This window comes from Ambystoma mexicanum, chromosome 4p, assembly GCF_040938575.1.
Source record: "Ambystoma mexicanum isolate Mex_15411 chromosome 4p, UKY_AmexF1_1, whole genome shotgun sequence".
Taxonomy (NCBI): Eukaryota; Metazoa; Chordata; class Amphibia; order Caudata; family Ambystomatidae; genus Ambystoma; species Ambystoma mexicanum.
Window position 1 is genome coordinate 58,228,231 of NC_090927.1, and position 15,809 is coordinate 58,244,039.

Consider the following 15,809-nt stretch of genomic DNA (forward strand, 5'->3'; position numbering starts at 1 on the left):
AGGCGCAGCATTCACTGAAATGTTGGCAGAGTTGTTTGTCTTTGGTGGTCTTTGGCAGGTTAACGGCAGCCAGCCAACTACTGACTACTGTCTCCTGACTCCTACTATTGCTACCAGCTACATCTTTCAGATTGTAAGATTTGGAGTACCTACACAAGGGTGCCTCTTTATTGTTTGCCTACGTTTTCATCTACGGTGGCTGCCCAGTGTTCAGCTTTATTTCTTTGGCAACTGCAGGGTTACACTGTTCTTCCCTTCCCTATGAGCCAGGGATGGTCTGAGAGGCCCTTCATTCACTGTATCTTTTGTAGATCCTGCCTAGGTCCAATTGGAGGGGGCTGGAAGGGAAAGCTGTGTGAGCCCTGCAGTTGGTGGTGTGAGCTCTAACCGAGGTGAGGCAAGTTTCCATACTTCAAAGAGTATAGCTACTTTGGCATTGCCCACACCTCCCTGCCCTGGTGGGAAGAAGTGGGCTAAGAAAACAATCAAGATGGCATTGAAATGCTCAGTCGCGCAAATACTATCTCCTACAGACTTTTCCCCTAAATCATTGGGCTCAAATACTGAAATGAGAGCCCCTTTGCCAATTAGAAGCCCGGAATCTTATGATTGCATCCAGATGAATGCTCCTACCAATACGAGTATAATTGAACACACTGATGCTGTTATGCCAGTTGGAATTGTAAGGCCCAGGGCAGTGTGATTCAACAGACTTGAGACGCTTCACGGCTTGGGTCTCCAACGGAATTGACTGATTTCTTGGGCCGAGAAGCATGTGAGGTGTCATCTTTACTTCTATCAGAACCTGCGAGCAAGCTGAGGAGGGCCTCATCAACTATACGTTAAGGAAGGATAATGAATTGATTAAACTGTCTTCTCCAAGTCTATCTGTCCTTAATATGGTGTTGAGCTCATTTGTCCAATTGCAAGGCAAATTCTGGGATGAAGTGACAAGGCATAGCTTAATTCTGAGTGCTATCAATACAAACTTGAGGAGGCTTGTTTGGGCCATATGGTATCTGTAGGTCCAGCCCACATCCTTGGAGGGGCACAGAAAAGTTCTCAATTGTTGGATAAGGAGGCCCCAATAATAACTGATGAATCAGTGTTGGTGGCTAACTCTTCAGTTTTTCCATTACCTCCAATCGAGGGGCCCCCTGCTGGGAGTAGTTGGAATCATGCAGGGGTTACCACAGTCTGTTTAAATACACTAGAATCAGGAGAGGTGAATCTGGAATTGGGAGGTTCCTGAGTCCGCAAAAAAGACAGGTGCTTCTAGGACAAAGCACTTACAAGTGTTGACCCCGCTTTCTGAGGAAGGCGGACATGATTTATCTACCTCAGCAGTGGCGGTGGCAGGGGGACCACTGCTGGATGGAGCTACCCAGTCTTACTCTCTACCAGTAGTATGCAGGAGGTCAGGGGTTCTTCCCATAATTGGTTTGAATCCTAAAAAGACCATGGGGAAACAATTGCCATCTTATACACCTCTTGTGCCAATTGATGAAATCATTCGGGACCTGGGGACTCAGTGGGGTTCCCTGCAGAGTCCCAGGGGAAGGGTGGAGATGGGGGTGCAAACTATGACAAATGCAAAATTCAGTGGGACTGATCTAATTTGCAATGGGGTTGCCCGTACTGCTTCACTTGTACCCTATAGGAGTACCTTACCTCTGTCAACCCTCCTGTAGAGGGGGTTATTTGATACTCCTGTGGGGGCGAATAATTCACCTCAGAGTATGAGTTTGGGGCACATTGTGGGGGCACAAACAGATGGAGAGCAGCCTTTTGAGGGAGAGTGGGGTAACAATCAAATGATATGATATTTTGTCTGTATCACGCTCATACACAAGTGTTTCAGAGCGCGACGAGGCAAGGGAAGGGAACAAAGGAGGACAAAACAATGAACTAACTAGGCTCAGTGACATTGAGGGCGTGCAAGTACAAGGGAGAGGGGAGGGGGAGAGTGCAAGGGAGGGGGCGGAAATGGAAAGTGCTGAGCAAGGGATAACAACAAAACAAATGGTAGTGCAGCCAGCAGGGTGGCAAGTGCAGGTTTAGTGCGTAGACAAAGGGTGTCTGATAAGGGCAGGTAAGGGGTGTGTAGGGTTACAGATACAGACCCAAGTGCAAGGGTTGCCAGGGGCAGTGCGGGTGAGTGGCTGGGTGGGCAGGGTCCTTGGCCTAAAATCAGAGGGTATCCAGGTGCACAGTGCTGAAGCAGAGCAGATCAGCAAGGGAGAGGAAGAGCAAGGCAGAAGCAGAGAGGAAGGTCTTGGGGTGCTTCCGGAACCGAAGATGGTTGTCCTGAAGTTTCAGAGTGGCAGGGAGACTGTTCTAGGGGGAGGCCCCAGACGAGCAAAGAGATCTCCCCCCAACTCGTTTTTTGGAGAAGCGACTGACCACGATGGAGTTGGAGGTGGAGGAGCAAAGAGCTCGAGAGGGAAGGTATTTAGGACCCAGGCCCCAGAAAGCCTTATGGACAATGCAGAGGGTCTTGAATTTAATCCTTGCAGCCACTGGAAGCCAGTGAAGAGATTTCAAGGCTGGAGAGATACGATCCCAGGGCTTGAGGCCAATGACAAGTCTTGCAGTCCTGTTCTGGATGAGTTGCTGAGGGCGGAGAGTTGAAGTAGGCAGATTCAGAAAGAGGCTGTTACAGTAGTCCAGTCTGGAGAGGACCAGAGCTCTAGAGACAGTAAGCTTCTGGGGGAAGGAGAGGAAAGGAAGAATACCTCTGAGGAGGTGCAGTTGGTAGTTTGACTTTTTAGAGACGTCACAGATGTGAGGAGAGAAGGAGATTGTGGAGTCGAAGATGACCCCGAGGTTCTTAGCCTCACAGGTGGGAGCAGGAAGAGGGCCAAAGGAGGCCGGCCAGAGAGTGACAGGAAAGGATGGTGCAGGTGTGCCAATGAGGAAAATCTCTGTTTTACTGGCATTAAGGCAGAGATCATTGGCGGCACACCATTCCTGGATAGCAGACAGACAGTTGGAGATGAGAGAAGGAGAGGAGGTGGTCGAGGGAAGCCTAAAACCGAGCTGAGTGTCATCTGCATAGCACTGAAAGTTGGAGCAGAAAGCGGCATTGAGTCGGACAAGGTGTGCCAGGTATTGGTTGAAAAGCCAGGGAGAGAGGTTAGACCCCTGGGGAACACCACAGGTAGAGAGTGAGATGGAGGAGAGGAAGAATCCAAGTTGGACGTGGGAGGGTCAGTCGGAGAAGAAAGAAGTCATCCAGGCCAGAGCCTGATCAGTTATACCCAGGTTATCACGGAGGCGGTTGAGCAGGATGGCATGGTTGACCATGTCGAAGGCAGAAGAGAGATCGAGTAGGATGAGGACAGAAGGGATGTTGGAATCAATACTTCAGTGAGTTTCCCCTCATTAGTTCCTAACTTTTTACCAGCTGTACCCCAAGTCAAGCATGGTGAGGGCATGAATTTGAATATGGGACATTTTTAAACAAACTTTATACCGCAAATTTGCAGAGGGATGCAGTTCTGACTGGCAAAAGGAGGTGGGGGAGGCTTTCCCCTGGCAATGACAGGATTCAACCTTTGGAAAAAGAGTATACAAATAAGATGAAATCCTAATGGGCAAGGAAAGGTCCAGATGAACCATATAGTGTGCATAGGCTTGGAAAAAATGCTGTTATTGAAGACGTTACTCCGGGTCGAATTTGATTAATTAGGTTGTCAGTGTTGTGAATGGTAGCCCAATTTCTGGTCCAAAATCTAACCACCTGGGGCAATTAGGATAAAATATACTTGAAATGTCAAGTCTATTGGGGGACAACATACCCATCTGTTTAAATCAAACAAATGTTCTGCTGATTTTTGCTGAAATTGTGTCCATACGTGCTTTGTCATCTGCAGATATTGACATGGTGTTTTCCCCCCGATAAGCGAGACACTAAACAGGCCCTTCTGTATTTTGGTTCAAGACTGGTCACTGATTTGATCCTTTCAGAAAGGGTCAATCTCCAGAATTTGGGTTTTCAGATTGGCCAGATGTATGAGCGAGGTTTCAAATGCCAAGTTCCCACTATTAGTGAGTACGTAATTACTGGCACTATAAACAACTGCCCTGAACCTGTAGGGTGGTCTAATGGCCAGGATTGGCAAGGTATTATTTAGGAACAGGCAGCATAATGCTTATTTTGTCCTGGCACATAGGTGGGGCGCTGATGAATTTGGGTTATCTGCCCATGACGTTAGTAATATGGAACTAAAGCTACTATCATGGAAGTCTTGGGGCAATAGGCACCTGCTTACCAATGTGGAGACCTTATCAGTTTTCAGAAATAGTAGTCGATCTTGTTTCCTGATGGCAGTCAAAGACTGGTTTATTCCAGGACATCCTGGGCGTAGACCTAAATCCCAATTGTCTTCTGTCGAAAATGCCTTATGATCTATGGGACACTCCCTCATATTCGATTGGTTTGGATTTTAAATCCCAGGCCGGGATGAAATGGTGTTGTGCCTCTGCCTCGTTGGGTTTGAAACTATTGAATGGGCAGATAGGTGACCATGAGGGAAGCCAATCTACATGGTTTCAGGGCACTAGTGAGTCAAACTTTTTGAGATGTGCTCAGACTTCAATATAATTAAGAATGTATGGAGAGATCATTGTAAACTGAGGGCAACTTTTTAATTAAAGCTGAGACTAACCACTCATTGTGGACATCCCTCAGTCAGGTTCAAACTTGTCATCACAATGTTCAACATGCCAAAGACTTCCGACTGTACAAAGGGTTTGGCTTGACCCTCGTATGACCACTTTGACACCTTACACCAGCCTCCCTTTAGGCCTCTTGGTACTTGCAGTTTCTAGAACAACCAAAGCCTTTCGACTATGCACATGATTTAACATAACCTGCTACAGGACCACTTTGATCCCCTTATTGAACACATTCTACTTGTTCAGCAGTGGGGCAGCAGTTTCTGGGAGTCTATACGGTTTTAAATTAACCACTTTTCCAATAGGTATTCTAATATAGTGTTATGTGCCTTTTATTCTTCCTGATTTTTCTGAAAATACATTGGGAAATGATGTAACTACAGCTTTTAGATCTTCTTGTTGTTGAATAGATAGCTCTGGAGAAATTAATTCAACACTTTCTATTTCCTCTGGAACCAAACCGGATAGTACTTTGGCATGGGTGGCTGATGGGTTCTCTTTCACTCTTTTAAGAGGCTTACGTGATATAAATGGACCTTCTGTTTTCTGATCGGTTGGGCTACTTTATAAGTACAGGTTCCCGTTCATTCTAATATTTCATAGGGCCCATGCCACTTAGAGACAAGTTTGTTTTCTGAGGTGGGTAAGAGGACCAGTACTTTCTGTCCTATGGAGAACTGTCTTAAGCTCACCTTCTCATCATAAGTGGATTTGTGTTGGTTCTGTTTTTTTTCCATGTGGGTGCAGACTAGATCTCGAACAAGTCTCATATGTTCTTGCATTCTGGTAGCAGTTTGCGAGATGGGAATGGGTGCCTCTTCTCGTTCTTCCCAGGTTTCCTGGAGCATGTCCAGGACTTCTCTAGGCTCTCTACCATAAAGTAGTTCAAAAGGAGAGAATCGTATAGGGGACTCAGGGGTTTTCCTTACTTCAAATAGTGCCCAAGGGATCATTCGGTTCCAGTCTTTCCCATCCTAATCTACCAATTTTCGTTGGATTAATTTCAGTGTTTTATTGAATCTTTCTACCAAGCCATCGGTTTTGGGATGGTACACAGATGTTCATAAGGTGGTAATGTGGAGTAGCTCTTCGACTTCTGCCATAAATTTGCTCATAAAATTTGAACCTTGATTGGTTAGTATTCCCTTGGGAAAGACGACGCTGGAAAAATACAGTAGGAGGTGTTTAATGATTTGCTGCGTGGTATTATTTCACATTGGGAATGCTTTGGGGTATCTAGCGCACAGTCAACAATCACAAGGACATAGTTGTTTCCTAGTCTGGATGTTTCTAGAGGTCCAATGATGTGCATCCTGATTCTTGAAAAAGGGATTTCTATGATTGATAAAGGATCAGAGGGCAGGTAATGGGATGTGCGTGCTGGTTTTTTGGCATATTTCACACATCTGAATAAAGGCCTTTATATCAGTGTGGATATCGGACCAGTAAAACTTCCCACTGATATGTGCCTGGGTTTTGGATTGTCTTAAGAGCCCCCTACCCGGTAATATGGGAATGTGCAATCTCCAGTACAACCTTTCGATGGGTTTTGGGATTACTAACTGCGTCTTTACTAATCCTTCTGTAGATGTTTCTCTTCTATATAACAACCCCTGCTTTAAGAAGAAAAAGGGGCTTCCCTTCTCTATACCTCTCCTTCCTGAATAGCTTGTAGGAAAGGTTCAGCGAGAGCTGTATCATTTCGCTGGGCAAAAGCTAGGTCGAGATAGATGGTAGGCTCTTCTTCCTTCCTGTCTTCGATGTTAAAAGGTTTATCAACTTCCTCAAAACCTAATGTACCTCTTTCTGTTTCGTTTGGTTCACTTTCTTCCAACTGTGGAAATAGAGCTCTTTCCAGAATTCCTTTAGCAATTTGATCCATTTGTACTTCAAATGAGATTTCACCATCATTCTGTAGGAGAACATTCATGTCTCGCCGGAAGTCGAGGTTGATGACGCCTGCTAAAACCTCTATACCGAACTTCTATGCTAAGCCAGATTTTGGGGCCCACCTTATGTAACACCCTGGAAGGGGTATCAAAACCAAATCTGTAAGAATCATTCCTCTTTTCCCAGGAGGGATAACAGCTTCCCTACTACTACAGATATCGAACATATCGCTTCTTTCATGGCAATAGAGGGGATGGAAGTTCTATGACTAAATTTTTGAAATTGTAGTGTTCCCAAATTAGTTTCAATTGTGTCACATCCTTTTCCTGACACTATATGTAAGGAAGGCATGGTATCAAAGTCAGACAGACACAAGGGATAGAGTTCAAGGATGTTTATTAAACTGTAAAAACCTAAATCTAAAATGGGAGCAAGCTACGACCATCAAATAATAATAATGCAGTCCTTGTGGAGTCTAGTCAAATAAATAGGGCCTATACTTAAAAAAAAGATTGCCAATCCATACTGCTATGTTACTAAATAGTGTAGGATAATGTTCACAAGAAAAGAAAGAAGTGTTCACAAAATGATAAATCAGGATGTTATGTCCATGGTCTCCCTTCCCCATGTTTTGAGCACGGGACAAGGCAGGACTCTCTCTTGAGCACAGCACCCTCCTGGGCTTCTCCGACACAAGGTTACAGTTCCTTTTCTCAATATCAGGACCTTCTGGGTCAAAGTCTCTATCATGCAAAGTGTCTTGCTTCAGAGGGCCTGATATGACTTTCACAACAAAACAAAAGTTCCTTCTGCTAATCTTCACGTCGGGTGATTACTCTTCACCTCTGGATCCCCCTCAGCCGGGCTCCGATCCTCATCTCAACGTTAGCATCCCTCAGTCGGGCTAAGACCAACCACTCACTGTGGACATCCCTCAGTCGGGTTCATACTTGTCACCAGTAGTAAATAGGGAGAGCAGTAATCTGCTCACCCTGATTTGCATCCATCCCTCAGTCGGATTCACATTTGCCTCCCTAATGCGCCAAATGTTTTGGACTGTACAGGGGTTTTGCTTGACACTCATATGACCACTTTGACACCTTATGCCAGCCTTCCTTAAGTGGTCTTGGTAATTGTAGTTTCTACAACAACCGAAGACTTTTGATTATGCCCAGGATTTAACATAACCTGCTGCAGGACCACTTTGCTTCCCTTATTCAACGCATTCTCCTTGTTCAGGAGCAGGGCAGCAGTTAGAGTCCTTCGAATAAGTGCAAACGTGACACCGGACCAGTCTAACTCTGATGCAAATTTTACTCACAAAAGACCTTTGTACTTTAGTCTTCTTTTTTCATACAATGTTGTTCTTCGCAACCTTGAGCCCAACACAGTCTGGTCTTTTATCAGCTCTTTCCGACTCACCGGCTGTGCCGAAATCTGTTGGCATCTCTTGCCTCTGGAGTCAAGGACGGTACCACAATAGCAACCGCTTTTCCCCATCTTGGCTATCAGAGCAGGAGGGTTCCATGCACTGCTGACATCCTTCGCACCATTCGCCAGCTGCAATTCCCTGTCTTACGTTTCCCTTCTCTGAGGCTCCGCAGGTCTGGGTTGAAAAGGGCCAGGGCAGATCCCTCCTCATCGTCCTTTCGGGTCTCACCGCCTTTCTCCTCCATTTGAACTGCCATCCTGGAATAGCTGCTTCCTCATGGGTTTGGCCTTGCTCTTTCGTTCTCTGTCTTTTATCCCTCTAGGGAAAGGCAAGGGGAATCAGATGTGTGTCATTATGGGCAGTTGCCTGACTGTGCCTGACCCTTGTGTTGGGACATGTTAGGTATACAGCTCTGGTGTTAGTCCGTTGTCTTTCATGGCAATCGGTCTGTGAGAAAGTGTTTGTGTCAAGAGTTTCTAAATATTCTACAGAGTAGGATGGGGAAAAGGTGTCATAAGGAAGGGGGTACCGCGTCTCACCCTTCAGTATCCCACTTCCACTCCCAGAAGACCCCTTACTGAGGTGATCCTCCCGCACTGGTCCAACCCCAGGAACTGGATCCAATAGCGATGGCTGTGTCCAGGCCACCTGGATGACAGATCCCTGGGGACTAACGAGTGAGACAACTTCAGGTTTCTCACACTGACTACTACATCTGCATGCTTCTTCAGCCCTCGTCCTCTTCTGAGTCCCTCTAGGATTCGTGGACATGTAGTTTGTTTCTTTAAAGTCACGTTTTTCTACTTTTTGAGTATCTTTAAGGGTAGATTTAATTTCTTTAATAATTTTAAAAGAGGGGTTGTAGGCTTTAGCTTTTATAGAGAAGACAACATTTCTGCCATCCTTTGTAGTGTACCCTTCAAACTGAGGAGAGCATTACATTTTAGAAACCAAGAAGAGTCTTTCTTTTGGTATAGTATGCTTTGTAGTTACAACCCTTGGGGTTACCTCCTTAGGTTTAATGGGAGGTTGAGGGACATTGAAATGGCAATAAGCCTTCGCCTCTTTTGTTATAGTGTCAAGAGTTTCTCTATCAGAGGAGAAATACTGCATCTCATCACACAGAGGGCCTCATTACGACCCTGGCGGTAAGGGGTTTACGCCAGCGTTAGCTGCGCCGACCCCTTACCGCCAATTACGAGGTCCCTTAGCGCCATGGAGCTTTTAACACCCGCTTTTAGCGGGTGTTAAAATCCATGGCGCTAAGGGACCATGGAGTTAATTACGCCACCGTAATTTACGGTGGCGTAATTAACGCCTTCCCCACTCCCATTATGCCCTATGGGGCAAAAATGGGAATGGGGAAGGGTAAATGGGGATTGGGGACTTACCGCCCCGCCAAGGTCGGAATGGGGCGGTAAGTCCGCCAACCACCATGGCGTAAACGTAGTTTACGCCATGGTGGTAAAGTGACGGCCCAGGCGGTAACTTACCGCCTGGGTCGTAATGAGGCCCAGAATCTTCTCACTACCCTGAGCCCTGTCTCCACCCATGTGATCCTCCCGCAGTACACAACCCCCAGGGTTAGGATCAGGAAGCGTCTGCCTTACCCTGGCCACCTGGGAGGAGACTTTAGGCAGGGTTTCCATGAGGGATTGCAGGATTTTCACACTGAGCTTCGGAAAACAACATATTGATTAGTTTTGCCACCCATGGTAGCAGTGGGACAAGAGCATCTTTTAATAGGGAGACAGGAAAAACATCGCCTTTACATGAAACAGGTACATGAAACAGATTTCATCGCTTGAGCAGTGTCTTGGACTTCTATTTCCGATAGCTCCTTAAAAGTAAAGAACAAAGTTGATCCCGTGATTACCTGGGACAGACTGGAATTGAGATTCAGTCACCGGTTTCTCAAGCAACATAACACACTTGGCAATGGCTTCTTGATGACAAACGCCTTTCTGCAAGAACTCATCCTGTATATTCTGACACCAGCTATCAACTTCAAAGGTAGATTTAGTGGTTTTTCCTTCCAGTTCATGAAGAATGGAAAAAGGTTCACGCTAACTGGACTTAGCTGTAATGATTCTATCATTAAAGTTGACTTGCTTGGCCTTAAAAATGGCATCTTAATATTTTACGGCACATCTTATAGGCCACAAGTGTGGAGTCGCAAGGATTCATCCCCCAGCTCCGTTCAGCTGCATGTTTATTTTTCCTAAATCTCGGTAGTAAATCAATAATTTTGCTTGGAGGCTTTATTCGACACGATAAGACCTAAAGGTGCCAAGATGTCGAATGCACTATGCTTTATAACATTTTCCAAGGACATATCATGTGATAGATTAGCTAGCTGAGGAGGTACCGAAGAGGCAAAAGCTCATAGGTCATTTTCCGAACTTTTCTGACCATTAAATGTTTCTTTGCCTCAAGACAAGAGGAAGACAGAAGACAAGGCAAGAAAAGATTGGAGATAATACAGAAATGATCTGACCAAGGACAAACATCCACCCTTACAGGTGAAATATTAATATTCCTGGTCAATTTCCAATCCAGGTTATTGCCCCCGATGTGAGTGGAAGTCTTCAAATGTTGTTCAAAACCAGAGGCATCCAACAAATTCAAACGGGACAAAGAATCTAGATCTGAGGTATTGTCAGCCGAGAGAATTAAAGTCCCCTTATACAAGAACACGAGAGGACGATTTCAGTGTGGCACCTAAAATGACCAACAATTGCTCCTCGAATTCTAAAGTTTTATTAGGTGGACTATAAAGTAGAGGGCTGCTCCAAGAAGATGTTGCATCAATACTCAATTTAACCATCATGGACACACAGTGGTCCAGATCCATAATAAAAGTGCTTTGCATCTTTAAGTGATCCTAATAAATTAAAGAAACTCACCCTCCCTTGGACCCATCACGGCAGCTCATAAAATATTATGTCCGTGTCCGGGATGGCAACAAGGGAGGCATGAGAGCACAATGTTCAGAGTGGGCTGCGGGCCAGTGGTGCTGTTGCTCCAAAATCCTAGGGGTTCTGAAGAAGTCTAGTGCTGCTGAACATGAGGGTTTATGAGATGAACCACCATTCAGTGAAGGTGTGGTTTGGGATGGGACGCCCTTAGAAATGGGATCTAGTTGCACATAGTATAGCATTAAAGATTGCCACTGAGGGCTCTATGGGCCATTAAGACTGGGCAGCCAAATGCAAAGCAGAAGCCAGCCTGCTGCGATGGGCTGTCAAGGCTTTCAGCACCAGGACACTCAGTAGTTCTAAGAATGCTGTATGGGAAACAGATTTGCTCTCCAAATTGCTGGCTCAGAATGCAAGCAAATTGATCACAAAAAAAATACTTATTAACATCGCAACCTCAGAACTAGAACGGGCACTTTTTTTTCATAAGGAATAACTCTACTTTCTATTTCTAAGGCAAAGCCTGCACCGACAGAGTAGAAATCCACAGACGGTGGAGATGAAGGAGCAAGAACTGACAGTGGAAGACAAGGAGGTTCATTTAAAAAGGGAAAAAGGGCCTTTATTAAAATCCCCACAGGTGGCTTGGAAAATGGAACAGTAATATTGCTTATTGTCCCAGATCTGAGAAATCTGATTGGTTGTGCCACACCTCACTGGTGCTACTTAAGCCATAATAACCTATTCCACTGGTTTTATTGACTGATTAATGCCGTGGGCTGAAGTTTTAAACCTGAGCCAGAGGCTGTAACTGGCTAGTCAAGGATGTTATTGCTATTAGTAAGTAGCCCGAGTTAAACCCTTGTGGTGCTAAGATCAGTTTATAAAGGAAAAAAACACAGACTGTGGCAAGCTTCCTTTTCCATGGTGGATGTGTCGAGGCTGCGGCTATGGTGGGAGGAGGTCACTGAGAGAAAGAGTGCCCCCTACAAAAAGTGAGGAGAAAGGATGGGGGACGGGGGGGGGGTTGGTGCAGGGGGAGGTGGAGGAGGAGGGAGAAAAAGTAAGGCGGGGCAAAGGGTGACAGTGGTGCCGGCAAGAGGGAAGCTTGCTCTGAACCCAGGCTTGGATCGTTACATTTCAGCACACTCATCAGGGGTAGATGGTGCCCGAGCAGAATGAGACTTCTTGGACTAATCTAACCCCCTTCACGATAAATATCCAAATGAAGGCATGGAAGAGGACTCAACCAGGAAATCCCAACGATAGCATTTGGTGCTGCAGTGTACAATGCTCCAGGTCGCTCTCCGAGGAGGGTCAACAGAGGTAGACAGAGCTACATGGATGGACAAAGGGGAGGGGGGAAGGTAGGGAGAGGGGACAAAAAGGTTTGTTGTATTTGAAAAATGCCAATAAAAAGTTATTTGAAAAAAAGAAAATTCAGCACAATGTGCTAATCTGGTAATAAAACCAATGAGTAACCCAGGCAGGAAAGGAAGGGTTAGGCTTATTTACATACAGCTGTGGAGAAATGGACAGGGAACCCCAATCCAGAAAAGAGGCTCCTCTGTACAGAATGTTCAGGGTTAATATTGGGTTTTACACAATCAAGTTCATACAGAGAAAGTCAGTAAGATACGTTTAGTCGGTTACATTAACAATGAACTTCCTAACAAAACATTCTCTGAACTTGAAGGGCACTGGTTGGCAGCACCATGCTATGCCTGTATGATTCCGCTCGGCCCAACCATGTGACACAATCTCCACCTGCAGCAGATCTTTCCATCATACGGAACTGGACTTCATCTGGTGATAAGCACCCTTATCACCTATGTTCTGGTTCTCTGGCAGCTAGGTCTTACCTTCAAGTGTCATGTGTCACTGGCATACATGCCTCCTGGGCAACGACTATTGTCACAGCCACGCGGCTCTCTCAGCTTCCTGTCAACCAATCATAACCATCTGATGCTGCAGACTCGTGCTCTCTCATTTCTCATGCCTCTATTGTGACAGTCTAGACATTCTTTAACTTTGGATTAGTAGAATGGGGCACATGGAGATTTTGAGTCCTGGATAAGAACATCATGGCAAGAAAAAATAGCTCCAGAAACCAGAAAAAAACACAACTGCAGATGCATAGGAATAGCCACACAATAGGTAGGACCGATCAGGAATTTAGGGGTGCGGGCATGCAGTTAGGGTGCTGATCGCAGTTAGGGGTGTGCGTATGCAAATTAGCGGGGTGCAGTCATGGTTTACAGGGGTTCGCACGCAGATTTACGGGGAGCCGAATTGAGTTTCGAGATATGCAACACATTTTGTTGGGGTGCTGTTAATCGTTACGGGCGACCCCATGCAGTGTCACTGGGGTGCTGCGTTGGTTGCGGGTGACGGCACGCAGTATTACCGGGGTGCATGAATTCGGGGATGAGGAGTGTGCAATGGTAGGCATTTGTGGCTGGATTGCCTTTGCGTTGGGGCACATCAGGGGTGTTTGACGAGCAACTCTATTTTCTTTGCGCGTCAGGTTTATTTGCCAATTAATTTCTATGAATACATGGAGCGCACAAATGAAACTTTGCGCGTTCGTGCCCTCAAAGCCGATTACTGCGGGTGGGGGGGGGGGGGACTTTGTGGAATCTGTGCACGATTTCCATGTATCGGACCCTGTTTTTCTGACCCACTGCATGCCCACATTTGATCGAGAACCTTATTACCCATTCTTAGGGGTGTAGGGTTCTTCCAACATCGCCCAGCGTTCTACTATCTGCTAAAAGCGGAGACATGCACAGTAGCATCGGCCCTTCTTTCCTATGTAAAGCCATCATGGTGGTTGAGGCATCATAGACAAAATGATTTGTCTCATGTTATTTGCTAGTAAGCCACAATGCTACAATTCTTAACTCGACTGAATTTTAGCTGTTTTCTCTCGGGCTATGAGGCATTTGTATCTCAAAGTACTTTCATCCTTTTAGAATGAGTATTTTTAGAGAACCTTGGGGCCATCTTCGATTCCACTCGCTCCTTCTCTCCTCACATCTCTGATGTCTCTAAGAAGTCACACTAACAGTTGCACCTCCTCAGAGGTATTCTTCCTTTCCTCTCTTTCCCCCAGAAGCTCACTGTCTCCAGAGCCCTGGTTCTCTCTAGCTTGGACTATTGTAACAGCCTCTATCTTAATCTGCCTGCCTCCACTCTCCGCCCTCTTCAACTTATCCAGAACAGGACTGCAAGACTTATCCTTGGCCTCAAGCCCAGGGATCGTATCTATCCAGGACTGAAATCTCTGCACTGACTCCCAGTGGCTGCGAGGATTAAATTCAAAACCCTCTGCATTGTCCACAAGGCCTTCTGGGGCCGCATTACCTTCAACTCTCTCTTCCCAAATATCTTCCTTCTCGAGCTCTTCGCTGATCCGCAGGGTCAGTCGCTTCACCAAGCAACAAGTTGATGGTAGATCTCTCTCCGCGGCAGGGGCCTCCCTCTGGAACAGCCTTCCTGCCTCCCTGAAACTTGAGGAGAACCATCTCTGGTTCCGGAAGCACCTCAAAACCTTCCTCTTTGCTTCTGCTTTCTCTCCCCCTCTCCCCTGCTGAATTCCTGGCTGAAACTGCACTGGTTACCTGGCTACCCTTTCTGATCTCGGGCCCAGGCCCCGCCAGTTGCACACCTGCACTGCCTCCCTGGCCACCCCTGGGACTGTTTTTCTGCATCCCTACAGTCCCCCTACCAGCACTTATATCTGCACTTTCCTCGACTTTCGAACATCTGGCCGCTTTATTATCTTATTTATCTGGCCGCTTTAATATCTTATTATCTTATTTACTGTACTATCCATGTACTGCACTTTCCCCTCCACCCTCCTCCACGCACTTTCCCTCTCCTTCCTTCCCTGCACTTGCGCGATTTGAATGACACCTGGCCTAGTAAGATCGTTGTCTGTCTTCCCTCTGTTCTCCCTCCCTTGCCTCGTCGCGCCTTGAAACACTTGTGTATAGGCGCGTTATAAATGCCACATCTTATCATATCTCCTATGCGTAATCTGTATTAATCACCCTCTAATTACAAAACACGTAACCAAGCCTTATTGAAGCACAGAGGCTCTATTTTTGTGACACACCAGATGCCATCTTTTATTAGGCCCGAGAAATAATCTCTAGTGGACTTCACCCATTCATGCATTCTAGTGTAAACAGACAGGGCAATAACAACACAGATCTGCCCTGTGCCCCTTCTTGAAAAAAGGTGCGGTACTAGCCTGCCTTCTGCTCAACAGAAAGAGATGATTTCCACTAACTGCATTAAAAGGCTGGGTAAATACCAGAGCCCAGTTTGGCAGGTCCACCTTAAAAATATCCAGCTGTCTCATGTCGCCCTCAGGGGCTTTGCTATTGGCTAGAGACAGTAAGGTGTGTCGGACAGGTAAACACAATAAAATCATCATCTGTCCTAACCAGACATAACAAGGCTGGCGGGTTGGTGAAACACAGCGAAGGGGTCGCCATAGTTGAAGGATTATAAGAGAAATGCTTCACCCACAGATCAGGGGAGATGAAATGTACATCATTCCTCAGTCCCATTTAAGCCCCCCGCCCCACTGCTACGATCTTCCAGAACAAGCTACTATCCTTGGTGCTGGAAGCGCCCTCAAGCTCATTCCATATCCCACGTTTCCATCGAGCTTCAGTCAGACCTGTCTTATAATTTAGCCTGGCTGTTCTAATCGCCCCAATGTCTCTCGACAATGTTTTACGGCTGTGACAAGAGCAGCCTTTAACATCCATTTTAGTAGCTGTATTGTGGAACCGTGTGAAGTACCTGAATGCCTCTTGAGATTCACTGCATTGCCCACAACATTCTCATTATGCCAACGTTTTGGATCACCTGAG